The following is a 9,320-nucleotide window of genomic DNA, read 5'->3' on the forward strand; positions in this document are numbered from 1 at the left end:
GTTAAAAGTAATGAGCCATTTTTCCTCCATTGAATCACATGCTCCAGGTCAAAAGAAATGCTCATCAAGGTGTTGCCATAGTCAGATGTGTCATTTATGTAAATGTCACTACATGATATCAGAATAAGATTGTAAATGAAGATCAGAAAAAGCTTTCGTTCCAGAATAACAACTAATTTTAGACCTTTTGGCTAGGAGCAAGAAGTGTAGTATCTGTTCTGATACTAAACCTTCATCCTTAGTTAGAGAAGGAGAAATCTTTCTAGACAGATGCAATGTTCATTCCCCCTCCCCCAATTCAGAGTGCCTCTTTTGGGGGAAACTGAATTTTTTCCACATTAAAAACTGACCTTATGCCTAACTTTGCCTTCGTGGGGAGGCAAGTAAATAAAAACAACTTTTATAAAAATATCAGAAAAGTTTTAATAGTTCCTATTTACAATGCCTCCCCACGGGACAGAGTTAGACACCAGGGTCGTAGTTATTGCCCTTGGAACAAAGTCTAATCTATACATCTATAAAAGTGAACGTGTCTGTGTATCTGTCTGTCTGTGTATCTGTGTGTTTGTCTGTGTGTGTAAATTTTCCTACGCAATAACTCTGTCAATTTTAAGTCTACAGACTCAAAATTTGATATACAGGGTACTGAGATTTGTGAAAATCGATGATCGGTTTTCGGCCAGAAATTTGGCGATTAAGGGGTCAAAGTTAAACGATTTGACCTTTGAGAACTCTACCAAACTCCTCCGCCAATTTTGGGTCTAAACACTTGAAATTTTGATGTTCGATTCATACAAGATGGTTCAAGAGCAGTCTGAAGCATTTCATACGTTTCTGTGCCATTTTTTCAAGTTCAAAACAGAATTTTATTGCATATCGTTTTTCTAAAGTGTCCTCACATCCAGATTTCATTTTTTAAATTCACCAGCTGTGACAATCGGGACTTAGTAGGGTTCATTTGAACCTGAAAATCATAAAAATTGGTCAGTCATCTCATAAGATATATAGCAATAACATACTGAATTTTCAAGAGTCTACGACAATTTAAATGCCTTTACAGAAATATCTGGAAGCTTATTGAAGGCATCTCATAGTTAATTTTTTACATGCTTAAATTACTCATGTCTAATATCTAATTAATAATTTATACCAATAAATTTGCATTATCAAAATCAGAAAAATAAAAAATATACACGTAATGATAGCATGGGTCCAAAAATGGGGAACAAGAGTATGACTGAAGAAGAATACTATATTTTTTGGTTTGTATATATTTGTTGCAATTTACCGTACAATTCCTCAACATGAAAATTTTAAGATAGAATAATAATTTTCTTTGACAGTACAAAATATAAATGTTAATTTGATAGGAAGCAAAAGGAGAGAAAGTTTCACTAGCAAGCAAAACAAACGGAGTTAACTTATCTTTGTTTACCATATTGATACTAATACTAGTATCATTAATGACAACCAATTTGCTTATTGGTGAATCCTTAACACACACACACACACACACACACACACACACACACATATAAATATATACATATATATATATATGTACACATATATATATACACATATATATAAATGCACATATATATATATACCCACATATATATATACCCACATATATATATATATACATATATATATGATGATTGCAACGTCTTGTCAGACGAGTGCCACTCCCTCAGACACGAGCCCAAAAATGACTTCCATTGCCACAGGATCATTTTAATAGACAAATGCCTGAGGGAGTATCTATACACAGATAATGTTATAGAGTCTTAGCTTTGAAACGACAGCTAAGTCTCTCTCTCGGTTCAAAATGTTGAGATCCAGCAACAAACAAGAGCAAGATAGCCAGCAACAAGTTAAACTGCAGACCAGCTTAATGCGGGTACTGGTCTCCCGCTTTATGGTTTTTTAAATCAGAGATTTGCTTCTCCTAGAAAGGTTGCCTTCACCAAGGCTTATGGTAGCCCTTTCCACCCCAACACACACATACATACACACAAACACACACGGTGCTAGTTGGCCCTGAAAAAGGGTTCATTCGCATACATACATATATATATATATATACATATATGCATATATATATATACATATATATACATATATATATATACACATATATATATACATATATATATGCATACATACATACACTGCTATATACACAGATCTATACATATGCACACACATATATTAATGATGAGATGATTCCAATATATTTCCCGATTCTGACACAATTACTGATTCCATACAAAATTTCCAATTCTGATACTATTACCGATTCCGATTCATTATAAATCTTTATATATTTAACTATAGAGTTGTTATTTTTCCTGATTACCATAAAAAACACTAAAATACGTTTGTGAGGGATAGTGTATGGATTTCAGTTTTACTGGTGTTTAAATATCAACAAATATTTATTATATTATTATTACTACCAACAGTGAAAGATTTTGTTTAAACAAAATCAAATTAAAAGGACAATTATAAGAGTCGTTTTTTGGTATCGGAAAATAGGCACACATTTTTCTGATTCCAATACCCTATAAGTTCTGAGTTTTCTGATTCTGATTAATCGTCCCAACACACACACACACACACACACACACACATACACACACTTGAAATCCAAATAACAACGTAATATTCGGAAAATAAACAAATATTTTACTTGTTTGAAATTTATAACATAGGCTGTTAATCTCTTAAATAAACCTTGTGGGCTTCATTAAGTTCGAGTCTTATGGAGTTTATAGAAGTCCAGGAGGTAAAAATCAGTATGAAAGCCATAATGTTGTCTTATTGTCTGCCAAAAACTTGCCATGGATGTGTATAACAGAGCGGATGCAAAATGACGTCACTGGGAAAGAAAAAAAAAGACTATTAAAAAAAGAGAAGGAAAACGATCGGGGAAGAGACATGGATAATATTCGCAATCACATGCGAGGCATGAAGGACGCATAAGAAGATGATCACATGAGGTACATCGTCACAGCGGTAAAGAAAGAATGAGGAAATAAATGTTGTTGCTACAAAGACCAAGCAAGCTGAGGTTATTTCCTATTCTTTGTCTTGGTCTCCTTTGCGACTGAAACGACACACAACGTGTGTTGGTTCCCAGACAATGTTACATGTGGAGGTTTTCACAATAGTGCTCCGTAATGTACTGAGGCAGTACTTTTCACCTATTTGAACACACCTCAACAATATTATTATTTGGGGGGGGGGGTAGCAGTGTATCTGCTGAACCCAGGTACTTCCATATCCTAATTTGTGAATCACCTGTGTGGATGGGCACAGAACTTCTCCTAGTTAGCTTTGAAGAATAGGAGAAAGTTGTTATCAAGGGACAGGCAGTACATGAGGTTATTTCTCCATGCCTCAAAGGAACAGATAATCTTCTATCTGTACGAGACACCACTGTTTCAGGGCGCATGCAGACATACCAAGAGATATTTGAGCAACTGATATATATTTGAATGAAGTTTTACCAGTACTCACAAATTATACTGGGGTGAAAAGTTAAGAGACGCGTCGGTAGACTAATCTCCTTGCCTAATTATTTGGTGGGTAATATCTTCCTTATTTAATAAAATATGTATGTATATATTTTGAAAATAATTTAATAAAATATATACGTATGGATTTTAAAATGCTTTGAAAGTAGCATATGTGGGTAAATTAACTGCTGCAACCATATCAGCAGGTAAACATGTATTACATAAAACCGTTTGGAGATATGAAGAGACTTTATTCCCGAGCATACAAACAAAACGTAAACTGGAAAAATGCCCACCACCAGACGAAAAATCGCAATACACTGTCGTACTCAATTATCTCCCTTTGACCGATAAGTATGCTTGTAACTTAGTGTCTTAAATAACATTTAAATTTTTTTTTTTTTTTTTTTTAACTAAAACTGCTCTGCATTGTTTTATCAATATCTTTTCTGTCCTCAGTCAGAGAGGAAGAAATATTCCAAGACCGAAGCAATTTTCATTTTCATCCGGATAATGAGAGCACCTTTCTTTTTTTTTTTTTTCTTTTGGAAAGGGAGATATTTATAACTTTTTATTTATCATTATTAAAAATGTCTAGGAATTTCTAAGGTCAGCTTTCAATGCAGGGAAAAATCTAGACCCCCCCCCCCAAAAAAAAAAAAAATGAGCACTCCGAATTGAGACGGAAGCATAAATTGCCTCAGTTTAGAAGGCTCTCACCTTCACCGCCCGAGGGCAGGAAAGATATTGACAAAGCAACAAAAAAATCACTTTAATTTAAAAAATAATGGTATTTTTTTACAACCTGTCTCAGCGTAGTATAAACACCCCCAACGACCCCATGCTAAGAACGGCTTTCGGAATAACCCCCCCTCCAACCTCCCCATGCTAAGAACGGCTTTCGTGTTGGAGGGAGGGGTATTCCGAAAGGCGTTCTTAACATGGGGAGGTTGGGGTGTTTACATCGTAAAAGTTTACCAAAGTAGTAAATAAAAAGTTGCCACAGTGCATTTTAAAATTGTTATACTCTATCAGTATTTTGTTTAATTTTCAATTTTTGAGCGATTATCAAGGCTTGAATGCGAGTACTATTTTGTTTTGACTTCTAACTCGACACATTTTACACTACCTTTACATTTTACAAAAAGAAAAAAAATTAAAATAAGTTAAAACAACAACAAAAATATCTCGGTAGGTAGAAGTGTAATTTAGCTTGCTTTTGGTAAGATTTTATTTGTAAATTTTTCTTCTTTTTTTTTTAACGATTTTTCCTAAAAAAAAAGGTAAAGATATTTTAACCTCAAATCATTTTTTTGCAAACTGGTTACAACCCACGTTTATTGCTGGGAAGCCATCAGGTTGATGACCTCTGTCTCGATCCTACTTAGAGGATCGAATTTCTGGAATCTCTTTAATTAAGAGAGGACTTTGCGTTGACACACTGGTTCTCATCAAATCACCGAAGTTAAGCAATGTTGAGCCTGGTTAGTACCAGATGGGTAACTATTTGGGAACTCTGGGTGCTGCATGTGCTCTCTGCTTATCCCAGCATTTATTTCCAGTTGTCCTGTACATACACTTCACTTGCCACTGGTATCTGACAATGTCAGCTCAGGAGAGGTGTAGTTTGAGATTGCGCACCTCCTGCCACAAAAAAAAAATTTCATATGCAGGCACCGTTTCGTGGGTATCTATAATCTGTCAAAGCCTCTTGTGGCGAAATTCTGCAGTTTGGCAAAACGATTATCTCCTTTCCATGAGAGAAAAAAAGGAAAGAAATATTACAAGTCATTGTACTGAGAAAATATCAGTCAGTGATTTTGTTTTGGTAAACTCGCCAAACCAATCCAGACCATTTTGGAGTCTTGGTAGAATTTTTCGTCTCATTCATGGGAAGGATAGACGAGTTTGTTCCAGTTGTATATTAAGGGATAGTTGTGAACAAATTCATTCCATAAAGCATTTGTATCCCTTAGGAATTAAAGAAGTTTCTTCTGCAGATCATCCGCAAACTGAATTTGAAGAAGAAGGAGGAGGGGATCTTATGTCTGTCCTACTTGTTCTGTTAGAAATGATGGTTCCGCTCTGCCTCAATGATATGGTGTGATGAATGCAACAAATGGTTCCACTTTGAATAAGTAGTTATTTCTGAGGAAGAGTCTTGTGGAGGTTAGTTTTATCCAGATTGTAAGTCTCAAGGCTTTTCTCCTGCTAATGTTAAACATATACCATGAGATTAAAAATAATAATCAATTCTTTAACTATTATATAACTGTTATATTATTGAATAAGCGTATGGTGATGAGAAGGAACCAAACAAACAATATGTATTTAAATTTTAAATGATTGATTTCTCGATCGTTTATTTATAAAAATTAAACTTAGTGAGAAAGTAAAAATAAACAAAGTGTTCAAAGTTCATAAGGATGATGCGCGCGAGAGTGGATTTAATGTCAGGAATAAATCCGATGGAGCTGATAATTATCCCATGCTGTAGATTTGCAGTGACTCTGGGCGACTAACTTTTTGTCATGACGGCTAGTGTTTTTATAGTGGTGGCGCGGACATAGTTGAAGACAAAGGGCAAATTGATAATTAGCTTATATTTTGCTATTTTAATTGTGTTTGTTTATTGTGTCTTAATGCATTGTAGGGAATTGTCTGTTTGGTGTATGTATGCATGTGTTATATCAATTTAAAGCTGGAAAAGTTGTGAATGTAACCTAGTTGGTGTTGAATTGTTGCAATGTATTGTGTAATATTTATTTGCATTAATATGCTACCTGAGTTGCGTTTATTGCGGTGCTTGTGTTTTATATTTTGTTTTTTTTTCTTTTGCTGTGCAGCCTTATCTGGGGGATTTCTTGGTTGAAGTGATGTGCGAGCTATTCTATCGATGTCTGTATATGAAAAAAATGTGCTTTGGAGTTGCCATGTGAATCTAGTCAGGTCATGTGTATTGCGTCGACGAATGGATTTTTCTCAGCATCACCATTATTGAAGCTGCTGCAGCTGCTGCTTTTCTGGTTTATAATCTATAAATATAAAAGCGAAAATGTATGTATGTGTGTTCGCTTTTTGTGTATGTCTACAAAAGGCTTTTTTCAGAGAAGCGGTCAGTCGGTTCACAACTTTTTAAAACTTTTTATATCACATATAAATCATAATATCTCCAAGTTAACAATGGAGCTCGCCTGTCTATGTAATTTGCTCGACTTCGGAAAGATAAATATTCAACATTTGTCGCTCGCCGCATGTGGATTATGCTTTTTTCTATAATAAAAGCGACACTAATTCTGGCGGTATTTTTTCGGTCTCGATCGCCAGAAATGTCCGAAAGTCATCAGCTTTGATCAATATGGAAATATTATTTCCTTATATCAGAAGACAATTGTCATTCAATTTGGACAAGTGGAGCTGTTTCCCCCTACCCCCTACATCTTGAGGAAAAAAAAAAAGCGTTCCCGCACTAAATGATACCCCGCAGTCAAAAGTTGACCTCATTAAGTCATTAAAACGTGCACCTGCTAATTTAAGTAATTAAATAAATTCAAATGTGTTTCTGTTCGCATCTCGCAGTGGCTCAATGGTTAGCGTCGCACTCTTTTTTTTTTCACACTTTAATTTACAACTTTACCTCAAGGGTTCGGGTTCGGGTTCGGGTTCGATCCTCATACTTACCTACCAAAATATTTTTTTTTACCCCCCCCCCCCGGAGTTTTGCTTTACCCAAAACCACACACACCTCCAAACACCCAGGCAATATGCCAGGTACCCTTCGCTAGTCTATATATATAAAAGCGAAAATATGTGTATGTATGTTCGCTTTTTGTGTATGTCCAAGAAAGGCTTTTTTCAGAGAAGCGCTCGGTCGGCTCACAACTTCTTAAAACTTTTTATATCACATATAAATCATAATATCTCTGAGTTAACAACGGATCTCACCTGTCTATTTAATTTGTTCGACTTCGGGAAGATAAATAATCAACAGTTTTCGCTCGCTGCATGTGGATTAGGCTTTTTCCTATAATAAAAGCGACTCTAATTCTGGCGGTATTTTTCCGGTCTTGATCGCTGGAAATGTCCGAAAGCAGACAATTGCTATCAAATGGGACAAGGGGAGCTGGTCCTGCCCACCCCACAACATCTTGGGAAAATAAAAATAAAAACCCAGCAGTCAAAGTTTACCTCATTCAGACATTAAACTATGCACCTGCAAATTCTAAGTAATTAAATAAATTCAAACGCATTGCCATTAGTATGTCGCGGTGGCCCAATGGTTAATGTCACGGTTTTTTTTTCACACTTTAATTACCAACTTTGCCTCAAGGGTTCGGGTTCGATCCTCATACTCACCTACCAAAACTTTTTTTTTATTTTAACCACACACACCTTCAAACACCCGGGAAACGCCGGTTACCCCCTGCTAGTGTAAATATAGAGGGATAATGGACTATAACAATGCCCCCCCCCAGATCTCAATCATATTTACATGATAAAGTCTTTAAAATGCACGGGACTGTACCCTTGTCATTCTTGCTGAGGTTAATGCTGATAGAACGAAGTTCACAGTACGGTAGCAGGTACTGGTAGCTGATGGGGCGGGTTCACAGTATGGCGGTGGCAGCGGCGACGGGTACTGGTAACTGATGGGGCGGATTCACAGTACAGCGGCAGCGGCGACGGGTACTGGTAGCAGATGGGGCGGTTTCACAGTAAGGTAGGTACTTGTTGTTGATAGAACAGTGTTCACAACGTGGTTCACAGTAGTTGGCGGCGGTGGCGGCTACTGGTAGCTGATGGAGCAGATTCAGAGTTCAAGGTTCATCCCACTTCTGACACCAGTGTTATATGAATAAGCGTATGGTGGCGAGAAGGAACCAGACAAACAATATGTATTTAAAATTTAAATGATTGATTTCTCGATCGTTTATTTATAAAAATTAAACTTAATGAGAAAGTAAAAATAAACAAAGTGTTCAAAGTTCACAAGGATGATGCGCGCGAGAGTGGATTTAATGTCAGGAATGAATCCAACGGAGCTGATAATTATCCCATGCTGGATTTGCAGTGACTCTGGGCGACTAACTTTTTGTCGCAACGGGTAGTGTTTTTATAATGATGGCGTGGACGTAATTGAAGACAAAGGGCAAATTGATAATTAGCTTATATTTTGCTATTTTAATTGCGTTTGTTTATTGTGTCTTAATGCATTGTAGGGAATCGTCTGTTTGGTGTATGTACGCATGGTTTATATCAATTTAAAGCTGAAAAAGTTGTGAATGTAACCTAGTCGGTGTTGAATTGTTGCAATGTTTTGTGTAATACTTATTTGCGTTAATACGCTACCTGAGTTGCATTTACTGAAATGCTTGTGTTTTACATTTTGGTTTTTTCTTTTGCTGTGCAGCCTTATCTGGGGGATTTCTTGGTTGAAGTGATGTGCGAGCTATTCTATTGATGTGTGTATATGAAAAAAATGTGTGTATGTATGTTCGCTTTTTGTGTATGTCCAAGAAAGGCTTTTTTCAGAGAAGCGCTCGGTCGGCTCACAACTTCTTAAAACTTTTTATATATTCTATCGATGTGTGTATATGAAAACAATGTGCTTTGAAGATGCCATGTGAATCTAGTGAGCTCATGTGCATTGCGTCGACGAACGGATTTTTCTCAGCATCACCATTATTGAAGCTGTCGCAGCTGCTGCTTTTCTGGTTTATCATGTAAATATAGAGGGATATGCAAATATAACATAACCTTGAGTTAAAACACAACAAAACAATTAATCTTCATGTC

Source organism: Euprymna scolopes, chromosome 28 (assembly GCF_053919585.1).
Source record: "Euprymna scolopes isolate OS-2025 chromosome 28, ASM5391958v1, whole genome shotgun sequence".
Classification (NCBI taxonomy): Eukaryota; Metazoa; Mollusca; class Cephalopoda; order Sepiida; family Sepiolidae; genus Euprymna; species Euprymna scolopes.